The sequence below is a fragment of the Oncorhynchus kisutch genome, linkage group LG11, assembly GCF_002021735.2.
Source record: "Oncorhynchus kisutch isolate 150728-3 linkage group LG11, Okis_V2, whole genome shotgun sequence".
NCBI lineage: Eukaryota > Metazoa > Chordata > Actinopteri > Salmoniformes > Salmonidae > Oncorhynchus > Oncorhynchus kisutch.
The window spans coordinates 50,581,596-50,595,528 of NC_034184.2; the positions used below are offsets into that span (position 1 = coordinate 50,581,596).

General features: G+C 42.5%; 1 long non-coding RNA gene across 1 annotated transcript; it reads right to left on the minus strand.

Annotated features, from left to right (window-relative positions):
- Window positions 1-7,360: 7,360 nt before the first annotated feature.
- LOC116376142 (uncharacterized) lies at window positions 7,361-8,962 on the minus strand. Its single transcript, XR_004211529.1, has 3 exons — window positions 8,649-8,962; window positions 8,166-8,296; window positions 7,361-7,962 (listed from the first exon to the last, which is right to left on the minus strand). It is a non-coding gene; the product is annotated as an uncharacterized LOC116376142 (long non-coding RNA).
- Between the last annotated feature and the right edge of the window lie 4,971 nt (window positions 8,963-13,933).

Here is a 13,933-nt window from a genome sequence, read left to right on the forward strand (position 1 = left end):
TTTATGTTGACGTATTGGCGAGAGGAAGTGTCCTTAAAGCTGTAATTTGACTTTTCTCCACTACGCTCCATACTTATTTCTCTCTCCGTCTTTGTCTTCTTCTTTATAGCTTTATCCATGTATCTTTGTCTCTCTTTTTAGCTACCCTCCCTCTCTTTCTCTGCATGTGCGTTCATTCTCTTTAGTGGCACACATAATATTTCAGCAACAACAATCTCGGAGGAGCCGGTAGCTGGAGCACCTGTGATTTGCAGCAATCTCTGATTTGCAGCAATCTCTTCTGCCCATAATGAAGCCAGGGAGGAGCAGAGTGGGAGCAATTAAGACGCCTTTGTCTGATGACTCTAGTGTTAATCTCGCTCTCTCTTTCTCTCCGTTTTGTGTTTGTGTGCTTTAATTGAGCTTGGGTGGAGTGACTTTAGGTGAACAGTGGGGGTGAGATAGGAGAGGGTTGATGTGTGTGAGGTGTGTGTGCATGCGTGAGGAGAAAAGGGGGTGTTGGCATAGTGCCTGCAGAGATTTATAGTGGCTTGTGAAAGTACTCACACCCCTTGGCATTTTTCCTATTTTGTTGCCTTATAACCTGGAATTATAATTGGTTTTTCAGGGGGTTTGTATCATTTGATTTACACAACATGCCTACCACTTTGAAGATGCAAAATATTTGTTATTGTGAAATGAAAAAGAAATAAGACCAAAAAACTTTAGCGTGCATAACTATTCACCCCAACAAAGTCAATACTTTGTAGAGCCACCTTTTGCAGCAATTACAGCTGCAAGTCCCTTGGGGAATGTCTCTATTTTTTATTAGTTTTATTTTATTTAACCTTTATTTAACCAGGTAGGCTAGTTGAGAACAAGTTCTCATTTACAACTGCGACCTGGCCAAGATAAAGCATAGCAGTGTGAACAGACAACACAGAGTTACACATGGAGTAAACAATACACAAGTCAATAACACAGTAGAAAAAAAGGGAAAAAAAGAGTCTATATACATTGTGTGCAAAAGGCATGAGGAGGTAGGCAAATAATTACAATTTAGCAGATTAACACTGGAGTGATAAATGATCAGATGGTCATGTGCAGGTAGAGATACTGGTGTGCAAAAGAGCAGAAAAGTAAATAAATAAAAACAGTATGGGGATGAGGTAGGTAAATTGGGTGGGCTATTACCGATGGACTATGTACAGCTGCAGCAATCGGTTAGCTGCTCAGATAGCAGATGTTTAAAGTTGGTGAGGGAGATAAGTCTCCAACTTCAGCGATTTTTGCAGTTCGTTACAGTCACAGGCAGCAGAGAACGGGAAGGAAAGGCGGCCAAATGAGGTGTTGGCTTTAGGGATGATCAGTGAGATACCCCTGCTGGAGCGCGTTTTACGGGTGGGTGTTGCCATCGTGGCCAGTGAACTGAGATAAGGCGGAGCTTTACCTAGCATGGACTTGTAGATGACCTGGAGCCAGTTGGTCTGGCGATGAATATGTAGCGAGTACCAGCTGACTAGAGCATACAGGTCGCAGTGGTGGGTGGTATAAGGTGCTTTAGTAACAAAACGGACGGCACTGTGATAAACTGCATCCAGTTTGCTGAGTAGAGTATTGGAAACTATTTTGTAGATGACATCGCCGAAGTCGAGGATCGGTAGGTAGTCAGTTTTACTAGGGTAAGTTTGGCGGCGTGAGTGAAGGAGGCTTTGTTGCGGAATAGAAAGCCAACTCTAGATTTGATTTTAGATTGGAGATGTTTGATATGAGTCTGGAAGGAGAGTTTACAGTCTAGCCAGACACCTAGGTATTATAGATGTCCACATATTCTAGGTCGGAACCATCCAGGGTGGTGATGCTAGTCGGGCGTGCAGGTGCAGGCAGCGAATGGTTGAAAGGCATGCATTTGGTTTTACTAGCGTTTAAGAGCAGTCAAGGCAAAACTGCTCCAGCTCCTTCAAGTTGGAGTTCTACAGCAATCTTTAAGTCAAACTACAGATTCTCAATTGGATTGAGGTCTGGGCTTTGATTAGGCCATTCTAAGACATTTAAATGTTTCCCTTAACCTCTCTTGGGTAGGGGGCAGTATTTTGACATCCGGATGAAAAGAGTGCCCAAAGTAAACTGCCTGTTACTCAGGCCCAGAAGCTAGGATATGCAAATAATACTAGATTTGGATAGAAAACACCCTAATGTTTCTAAAACTGTAAATATTACGTCTGTGAGTATAACAGAACTGATATGGTAGGCAAAACCCCGAGGACAAACCACCCCTCCCCCCCAAAAATTCAGCCTACCAATATTTTCAATGGCTATCATTTTTATTAAAAGGCCAAGTACTCCCAGATTGCAGTTCCTAGGGCTTCCACTAGATGTCAACAGTCTTTAGAAAGAGTTTCAGGCTGGTTTTTGGAAAAATTTGCCAGATATTGTAGTTTTTCTAGGTGGCTCCCATTTTGGCTGTAGTGTTTCCAAGCATGTGGAAGAGAATGCGTTCTTTGGTATTTTTCTCCGGTAAAGACAATAACGATTCTCCGTCTGAAATTATATTGTTTTATGTACTAGGGTACCTAAGGTTTGATTATAAACGTTGTTTGACTTGTTTGGAAATTTATTTGGGATTCATTTTGTATGCATTTTGATGGAGGGAAACTGAGTGATTATTGACTGAAGCGCGCCAGATAAACTGACTTTTTATGAATATAAAGGACATTATTGAATAAAAGGACCATTTGTGATGTAACTGGGACATTTTGGAGTGCCATAAGAAAAAGATCATCAAAGGTAAGGCTAGCGTCCCACATATGGCCATAAGCCAGAGAAATGCAGAGCACCAAATTCAAATAAATTACTATAAAAATCAAACTTTCATGAAATCACACATGTAAGATACCACATTAAAGCTACACGTGTTGTGAATCCAGCCAACATGTCAGATTTCAAAAAGGCTTTTCGGCGAAAGCAAACGATGCTATTATCTGAGAGTAGCACCTCTGAAAACAATGAGAGAAAACATATTTCAACCCTGCAGGAGCGACACAAGACGCAGAAATAAAAATATAAATCATGCCTTACCTTTGATGAGCTTCTTCTGTTGGCACTCCAATATGTCCGATACACATCACAAATGGTCCTTTTGTTCGATTAATTCCGTCGATATATATCCAAAATGTCAATATATTTGGCGTGTTTGATCCAGAAAAACACTGGTTCCAACTTGCAGAACGTGACTACAAAATATCTCAAAAGTTACCTGTGAACTTTGCCAAAACATTTCAAACGACTTTTGTAATACAACATTAGGTAAATAAATCGATACAATTGAAGACGGGATGATCTGTGTTCAATACAGGAAGAAAAACTGACGCTACCTTTCTGGTCACGAGTCTCTATCTAACAGTACACTTGAAGAGACCCTCGTTTTGAACAGGGCCACTTCTTCATTACACAAAGGAAAAACCTCAACCAATTTCTAAAGACTGGTGACATCCAGTGGAAGCGATAGGAACTGCCAGAAGGTCCCTTAGAAATCTGGATTCCCAATGAACACCCATTGAAAAGAGTGACCTAAAGAGTGACCAAAAAAATTATAATTGGAATGCTTTGTCCTCTGGGTTTCGCCTGCTACGTAAGTTCTGTTATACTCACAGACATGATTCAAACAGTTTTAGAAGCTTCGGAGTGTATTCTATCCAAATCTACTAATAATATGCATATCTTATCTTCTGGGGATGAGTGGCAGGTAGTTGAATTTGGGCATGCATTTCATCCGGACGTGAAAATACTGCGCTTTGTCACCAAGAAGTTAAGCTTTATTTTGATGTATTACACTTGTGACTTTATGAAAGTTAAATATTTATAATACTGTAGTTTGAATTTCGCTCTCTGCAATTTTACCTGATGTTGGCCAGGTGGGACGCTACCATCCCACCTGACCATAAGGAGTTAAACTACTCAAGAGTTTCTTTAGCAGTATGCTTATGGTCATTGTCCTGCTGGAAGGTGAACCTCCGTTCCAGTCTCAAATTTCTGGAAGACTGAAACAGGTTTCCCTCAAGAATTTCCCTGTATTTAGCGCCATCCATCATGGATTCATATCTGACCCGCTTTCCAGTCTCTGCCGATGAAAAACATCCCCACAGCATGATGCTTCCTCCACCATGCTTCACTGTGGGGATGTTGTTCTCGGGGTGATGAGAGGTGTTGGGTTTGCACCACACATAGCGTTTTCTGTGATGGCCAAAAAGCACCGTTTTTGTCTCATCAGGGTTTTCTTTGGTGTCTTTGTTGCCTCTCTGATTAATACCCTCCTTGCCTGGTCTGTGAGCTTTGGAGGGCGGCCCTCTCTTGGCAGGTTTTTTGTGGTGCCATATTCCTTCCATTTTTAATAATGGATTTACTGGTGCTCTGTGGGGATGTTCAAATTTTGCAAATTGTTATATATCTGTACTTCTCCACCTGATCTGTACTTCTCCTCAACTTTGTCCCTGACCTGTTTGGAGAGCTTCTTGGCTTTCATGGTGCCGCTTGCTTGGCGGTGTCCCTTGCTTAGTGGTGAAGGAGACTCTGGGGCCTTTCAGTACAGGTGTATATATACTGAGATTATGTGACACTCAGATTGCACACAGGTGGACTTTATTTAACTAATTATGTGACTTCTGAAGGTAATTGGTTGCAGCAGATCTTATTTAGGGGGTTCATAGCAAAGGTGGTGAATACATGTGCACACACCACTTTTCAATTTTGTAGAATTTTTTTGAAACATGTTATTTTTAAAATTTCACTTCACCAACGTGGACTATTTCGTGTATGTCTATTACATGAAATCCAAAATAAAAATCTATTTAAATTACAGGTTGTAATGCAACAAAATAGGAAAAATGCCAAGGGGAATGAATACTTTTGCAAGCCACTGCACCACGCACACGCACACACACACACACACACACGCACACGCACACGCACACGCGCACACACACAGCGGGGGAATCAGCAGCATGTACGACACAACGTACGGCACCACTGAGTCCTGGTTAACATTAATATTAATAAATCAAGAGGGGAGTATTAGAATTTAAGGAAGCGATAGACTAATTCAGACAGTCAGACACACAAAACACACACACACAGAAGGGAAGCAAGGAAGGATGTTTACACTGATGTAGGCTACTTATGCTAATAGCTGTATGGTCAATAATGCTGCATACTTAGAGAACACAAGATACTTAGGCTACATCACTGGTAATGGTATGAAATCCCCTCAACAAAAGGAAGGAACTCTCAGGCTTTGGGTTAGTTTATTGTATTATGTATTCTGTGGTTCTGCTTTATTTCCATCCATGAATTTCCACTTTGTATGTTAATATGTGGTATGTGTACCTACCAATACACATGGGTAGATTTGTGTGTGTGTGTGTGTGTCTTTGTTATTAAACTTCTTCTAGTCCGTCCCGTGCTCCGCCACTTGACAGACTGTCAGAGCTGTCCCAGGAATTATGTCTCTACCTATGCCATCTCACAGAGGCAGGCAGGGAACAGTCTACTGCCCTCTCTCTATATCAATCTTACTCTCTTTCTTTCTCTCAATCTAGTTCCGTCCTACTTCTAACCTCCCCCGTCTCGTCCTCTGTCTCTCAAGCTTCCTATCAATTTCTTTCTCTCAATCTCTTCATTTCACCTGAGGACATACCAAGGAGTTAATCAGAGCTGACTATTCTTCTGCACACAGTCAATTAAATCCACCACTGCATCCATACCATGAAAACAACCTCACACCGCTGCTCAGCTCAGATTACTATAGTGGTGAGCAGAGGAACTGACTCTAACTCGATCCATCTCTGAGAACACTCACTTTACTTCTCTCTCTCTCTCCTTGGTTGAACCCTCTGTCTAGATCTGCGCATTCACCGCCTTTCTCTCCTGCTCATTGTCTATCAATTGAATTGAAAAGGCATGGAAAGTGACATTGTCGAAGCAAAAACATTGAATCAATCTGTCTCTTTCAGCTTCTCTCTCCCTCCCAATCATTACACCCTCTCTTTTTTTCTCTCTCTCTCATTCCTGTCTCTCTTTTTTTTATCTCTTCGCTGGTCTCAGTAGGGATGGGGCCCTGCGCTCTCTCTCTGAGTCTCCTGGCTGTTGTAATGGGGAGGTGATTACCCCTTCAAAGATCGTGGGCATGAATCAGATCAAAGCAAGCAATGTAAACTCAGAGAGAGAGAAGCCATTCAGATCTACATCCATCCCACACACCCTTCCATTCTCTACTCTCATGACACTGTTTCTCACACACAGACACAAAGCCTTCTAAATGCGTCCACATGCTTCCCATCTTGGTCTTCAGAAAAAGTTTTTGGGGGCTGTTCGTGCTCACACAACATTTCTAGAGGCAAGCCAAAGTTTGGTAGCCGAAGTCTACAGCCGTTTGTCTGTGATTGTCAACTGTGGTGGTGACGCAAGTTTCTTCTTCTTCTCGATTCAGCCCAAAACTCAGTGTGAATTAAACATGGCGAACGACAACAACTTCGAGCATCACTTGGCCGATTTTAGCGATGCATTATATAAAGACCAACATGTAAAGCCCAACTCATGGAGGGAGATTGAGGAGACGCTGTGTTCCGACCCAATCACTTGTTCGAAAAAGTGGGATAATGTACTTGCCATGGTCGTCAAGCCATAGAAAATAATCAAGGGCTGCAGTGGAGATGGCGGTGGAAAGGCTCCTCAATACATTTTGCCGCGGCTTCACTGGCTTGTTTGGCACATGAAGCACGGGAAAATGGAAAGCAACATGTCATCTTCACCAGAGGATGAGGTATGTTGTTGTATTTTCTATTGTAGTTGAGGAATAGAGTAGCCATGTTCGCTAACAATAGCTAGCGCAACCTACTTGGCTGGCTAGTAGTGCTGAGCGAATAGTGCTTTTTGAGGTCGGTTCGGTTTCAGTTCGACCCCGGCCAAGCTGCTGCCTCTGTCCTGTGTATAGGCCTAGAACTTCTACCACCAAGAGACATCTTTATATCTGGAACACCAGTGCAATAACTACAAAGTTGGCAAACTGAAGAAGTGTAATATTCTAAACTTGTATATTATTAATTCTAAAATATTGTAGACTGAGTTAAAATGAAGACTTGTTCCCTTTTAAAAATGTGTTTTCAATTACGGTTTTGATTATATTAAATGAAATTATATTTCATTGACACGTGTTGTTATGTCTGTTCTTAGCAGACAGTTTTCTATTGAATTGTGGTTTACTTTCAGAGCCAAGATGAAAGAAAAGGTTTCTTTTTCTGCTGAGAAACAAAAAGTGTTTCAATGCATTCTATTTGATCATCAAGTTCTGACAACATTGAGAATATCTGTGTGCCACAGACTTTAGTAATCATAGAATGAAGTTTCAATTTATTAACAAGATTAAAACTCCACATTTTAGTACAAAGTAGTTTGGTCCACAGTGCACACAACAAAGAACTGTATGAGTCTGTGTGCATCCATCAAGGGGTGTGTGTGTGTGAGCAGTCCAAACAAAGACCTGTTCTGCATGATTGGCTGGCCTTGGATTGAGTTGTCCTCTCCTAACCATGTCTTCCTGCCAAGGCACACGTCCGGGGGGAGGTGGGGGAACAAGTCCTTGAGATTGTTTCTTGGATCATTTGCAAGCCATGTCACACTGACATGAGTCTCCCTGGCTCTTGGAGATTGTTGCCCCCTGGTACAACCCTCCACTCTCCAGGTTGGTAGTTGCTAGAAGGGAGGGGCGTGTCAGCAAAAGCGCGAGGCATCCGGCTCATGAGCCTCATCCATGGAGGACAGATAGTTGTGGAGGGCCACACATGTTCTTAGCCCTTTCAGTGGTGAACTCGATTGGCTGACCAATAATCCTCACCCTTGCAGCCATGATGCCGAAAGCATTCTCTATGACTCTCCGACAATGAGAGTGGCGGTAGTTGTCGGTATGCCCAGGTTAATTGAGATGGACACCTGTGAATAAGAGCAGTGGAAACATGTTCTCTGGAGTGATGAATAGCACTTCCCCATCTGGCAGTCCAACATACAAATCTGGGTTTGGCAGATGCCAGGAAAATGCTCCCTGCCCGAATGCATAGTGACAACTGTAAAGTTTGGTGGAGGAGTAATAATGGTCTCGGGCTAGGCCCCTTAGTTCCAGTGAAGGGAAATCTTACCGCTGCAGCATTCAATGAAATTCTAGACGATTCTGTGCTTCCAACATTGTGGCAACAGTTTGGAGGAGGCCCTTTCCTGTTTCAGCATGTCAATGCCCCCGTGCAGAATGTGAGGTCCATACATAAATACTCTGTCAAGATCAGTGTGGAAAAGCATGAGTGGCCTGCACTGAGCCCTGGTTTCAACCAGATCGAACACCTTTGGGATGAATTGGAACGTCGACTGCGAGCCAGGCCCAACAACAAATCAACACCATATTAACCCAGATGATTTTGGAATGAGATATCTGATGAGCAGGAGTCCACATCCTATTGGTAATGTATGTCAGATAAAAAAATATAGCCTATTTGGTCAACAACTAAAAAAATACATTTTCCAATATCAATATTCCGAAAGCCTTGATAAAATGGCATTTCTCATACAGAGGAAAATACATGTATGCAGTAACAAGGGAAATTGATTGCAACATATTATAAGCATACCTGGATAAGGGCGCATGAGGTTCTCAGGTCTTCTGCAGCAGTTTGGACAGGAAAGAACTCTATTCAAACACTCCACCATCTCTCTCTCGGCCGTATGCCCCTACATCCATCGCCGTATTTCACTATTATATGTATTGCTAGGTAAAGCAAATCCCATTTTCTCACCAGTCTAACCAAAGTATGCTGACGCTGGCTTTGGAAGATAAATGATACAGAAAATGTGGATATTCAAATGAATGCTAGCGAGGTGAGGGAGGGGGAGAAAACTTGTCGGGATTAATGCTTGTACTATTTTAATAGTGTAAGGCGGGGGTGTCAAATTCAAACAGTTTTTTCCCCCTTTCAATTAAGACATAGACAACCAGCTGAGGGGAGTTCATTACTAATTAGTGACTTTAATTAATTCATCAAGCACAAGGATGGTGTCACGCCCTGGCCATAGAGAGGCTTTTATTCTCTATTTTGGTTAGGCCAGGGTGTGGCTAGGGTGGGCATTCTATGTTTTGGATTTCTGTGTTGTTTGGCCGTGTGGTTCTCAATCAGAGGCAGCTTTCTATCGTTGTCTCTGATTGAGAACCATACTTAGGTAGCCTTTTCCCTCCTGTGTGGTGTGGGTAGTTATTTTCTGTTTAGTGTGTTTCGCACATGACGGAGCTGTTTCAGTTGTTCCTTTGTTGTGTTGGTTAGTCAGTGTTCAGTTAAATAAAAATGACGAACACGTACCACGCTGCACCTTGGTCCTCATCTTCTTCCACCAACGGCCATTACAGAACCCTCTGTGGAATATGGTCCGTGGAATATGGTGTAAGGCAGTGGTTCTCAAACTTTTTATAGTCCTGTACCCCTTCAAACATTCAGCCTCTAGCTGCCGACCCTCTCTAGCACCAGATTCAGCGCACTCTCAAATGTTGTTTTTTGCCATCATTGTAAACCTGCACTACACACACTATACGAAACATTTATTAAACAGAAGAATGAGTGTGAGTTTGTCACAACTGTAATGAATACTCAAGGATAAAAAGGTGTAGATTCACAACCAGAGTGCAGCAGGTGTTTATTTCACCTTCGCCGAAGGCAGGTTTCATGGTCACAGGCAGACAATGGTCATACACAGGTAGACAAACAGGCAGGTGAATCAAAACAAGGACTGAAGGCTATAACTGGTTCTCACAAACGAGCTAAGAAAAGGCTTAGTAGAGTCAAAATGAACAATACCTCACAAAGGCACAAACAGAATGAACTGAGTAAATAAGGAGCTGATGGGACCAGGTGAGTAACTAACACAGGTGAAATCAATTAACAAAAATGAAAGACAGGGCTACATTCAAGAACACAACGAAACAGAACACAAGGTTGACAAGAAAATAAATACAGAACCTTACAACAACCCAGCTCGTGAGAAGTGACCAGGGGCCTGTTGCACAAAACTAGGATAAGGGATTAAGCCAGGATATCTTGGTGATCCTGGCTCAATTGATCCGTAATCCGGTTGCACTAAAGATGGATAGGGGGCAGGAGGATATGTTATGGTATAAATTACCATGGAGATTTATTCTGTGGAGCTAGCCTGCTCCAGACCAGGCTAAATTCCAGGATCTATTTAATCTCATCCCTAATGTCAGTCAGCAGTCACCACAAATGGAAACCAATAGTTATTTCACTGCTCACTATACATTATCACATATAACTAGACCCACTGTTATTATTTAAACGTTTGTGATCATTAATTTCAATGATTTTGGATAAAAAATGATTTTTAGATGATGTTGCTATCATTAGATAATTTACAGTTTCCCATAGACTATAAGGCTATATATAAAATGATAGAATATTAGGGCCACAGAGGGGAAAAAAACACAAGTCATAATATTGTAACCAGTTGTTTTAAAGGAGGACAGTTGTTAAAATGACAGATGTGGGGCATTTCGTGAAATTGTACTTCAGTATGGTTTCATAAACAAAGACATGCTTATGTGCCAGAATATTAAGTATCACATTGTCATAAGTATCAAAACTGTAAAAACAATATGTAGCTTTTCTGCAGAAAGAACCAGCCTCATAAATGTATGACTTTATCCTTTTTCTTCAGTGTGGCCCTAGTACTCTGTCATATAAACAAATACACATTCCATATGAATATAAAAACACAATGTGTAACATTATGTTCCTTTATTGAATAAGGACAAAACAAAGCAGGTAAACCATCAGCTCCTTTCGAAACTGAAGTCACAGTGACTCTACAAGATGGAAAGCACAGAATCCAAGCATATAATACAAAATGATACATACACATTCAAAGGTCTGTATATAACACACCCTGCATGTCTGCACACTAAAATAAATGCAGGACAAATCCATACACATCAACTGAACAGACAAATGAATGGATGCAGTAGCCTCCCTGCAGCCTTGTATTACACACAGTATACCGCACAAACATCATAAGAGGCCAAATTCGTCAAAAAACGAACCCAAAAAAACCCAAATTCCTCTGCCACCGCAGGACATATTTAACCAAAATTGAAAGCACACATACTAACTAAAATAATTCAACACATATTGGTCCCTCAGCAGCCGACCACTGTCGTCATCAGGGAAGATTGCCGGATTGTCCCAGTCCATGGCTGGTGGCACTCTGGGGCCCTCTCCTTCCTCAGGCAGGCCACATTGTGGAGGACAGCACAAGCCACAGTAATATCACATGCCCTAACAGGGCTGACCCTTAATTTGTGAAGGCAGTGAAAGCGTGCCTTCAGGAGGCCAAAGGTCATTTCAACTCTGGCCCTGGTCCTGGCATGGGCATGGTTGTAGGCCTGCTGTGCTTCCTGGGGGTCTGTGAAAGGTGTCAGGAGAAAAGGCTGGCAGCCATACCCCCTGTCTCCCAGCAACACACCAGAGAATTCACCTGTCAACACAAAATCTCATCATTACTACCTCATAAACACAGTGATATTCTTGACACAGCCATGATGGTTATAAATAGGGGTTGTGTGGCTTACCTTGTGATAGATTTCAGAGGCCCGAAAGATTCTGGAGTCATGGACTGAGCCAGGCCATTTTGCCACAACATTGCTGATCACACAGTCAGCATTGCAGACCATCTGAAATCATAAGATGAGGAATATTACACCAATCAATGCACATCACTGGCAATGCAGAGTGTTCGTCAATGGACAATATCAAAAAGTTATGTTCACCTGAACATTAATGCTGTGAAAGGATTTCCTATTCACAAAATCGGCCTCATGGGCACCTGAGGGGGCTTTTATCCTTATGTGTGTGCAGTCCACTGCACCAATGACATTGGGGAAACCTGTCACACAAAGTAATGAGTATCCTACTATGTGTTAACAGTTGTCCTGTAATTTGTAGATCCTCTTACCTGCAATCCTATATAACTCCTCTTTGATGTCACAGAGTCTTCTGTGGCCAGGGAAGGAGATGAAGACATCTGCTAATGCTTTGATAGCCAGACACACACTCCTTATTGTGCGGCAAATTGTGGCCTTGTTCAGCTGTTCTGCATCCCCCACTGAGTACAGGAAGGCTCCACTAGCAAAAAAGCGCAAGGCCACACAAACCATTTGCTCCACACTCAGTGCATGGCTCCGTGCAGTGCGGTGCTTAATCCTGGGACCCAGTAGTCTGCATAGATACCTGATGCCATCTGCAGAAAACCTGTATCTTTCATATAGATGGTCATCAGGGAAGGCCAGTGGGTCCAACCGGTCCCTGAAGACCCTTTCTCGCCTGAAGGCTCTCCTCAGCACAAGTGCTTCTTCATCCACCACATCTCGCACGAATGGGCATGCCATTGTCAGAGCAGAAAGGAACACACAATTTTGGGCCTTCATATAGGCTAGTGGTCACACCTGGTGCTGGGGGGGTGGGCAAAAGAGGGCGATGCCTTATAACGATGACTTGGTTGTACTGATTGCTGGGAAAATTAAAAAAACCTTAGAAAGATGCCACCGTCCTGTGTGCTCACAATAAGAGCTCATATGTCATGGCTCACTTGACTTTACGAGAATATACCTAATTTTTATTTTGAGCTGTGTCATCTTCTTGGAGCTGGGGGAGGAAAGAAAAATAATGATTAATACATTTGTGTTACAGTTAGCATACAGTGTACATTGAAGGCATATCTCACCTCCCTCTCAAGTTTTTTTATTTCAAGGTCCAGTTTCCTAATTGTCCTCTTTTTTATTTCGAACTCCAGTGCAAGATTTTCCATCTTTTTCTTCTTGTACTGAATGTCTATGTCTGCCAGTTCTATTTGGCGCCGGAGGTGGTTGCCATACAACTTTCTGATAGCTTGTGAGCTCTGTGAACACAATACAATTAGCGCAGCTGGAATTTGGCAGGATGTGGTGTCCTTTTATTAATACGCACTATGTTGCCAGGCTGGTTTTCCCACTGTATAGCATCTGGGTCCTGTAAAAGAAATTCGATTTTTTGATTATGATGAGGACTCCTCACCATTGTAGAGTAAATAGTACTTTCACAGTCTTAACATGATACCTCATGCCTTCTGGAATCCAGAGAGATGGTCTCCTCCTCATCATCGTCTCCATCATGTGCTGTTGCTGCTGCACTGGAGCCTTCACCCTATCACATTTAATCGGATTCATATTGAAGCTAGTAGACAAGACATGCCAGGCCTACAGTATGCCTTTGATGGAGTACTCACTGGATCAGCATCGTCTGGTGCTTGTGCTGGTGGCTCTAACAGGAACACAGTGCTGCCAGACACTGCAAGGCAATAGGTAAACCAAAGTCAGACAGTCCAAATTGATTCAATATGAATGTGGTTGTATCCCATGTAGAGATGGAAGGACATACCTTGAATGAAGCGGGTGGCATCTTGGGAGGAACCTATGCTCGTCTCTTTCCACCCAGGGATCCCCTCTAAGACGGGCCTGCCTTTATTTAGCTCCAAGGCCATGTCCTCTGCTGGGGTAAGGTCAGCCTTTGGTGACCCACCACCCGTGCCTTGTCTGTGGGTATTCTTTTTCACTGCTAAAACAGTACAGACAATGTGTGAGCAGGCACCTTCTGGGTACAATATATGTTTGTGCTTTGTTAAATATTAGTCAGGGACCATACCATTCTGCAGAATGTTCTTGTATTTGATTTTGACCTGCTGCCATGTCCGTTTTGGCCCGTTCATGTTTAATCTACACACACACACACACACACACATTTAATGGAGTCACACTGCAAAAAATTACTTGGTATTTTTGTCTTGTTTTCAGTAAAAATATCAAAAAATGTATCATAGCTTT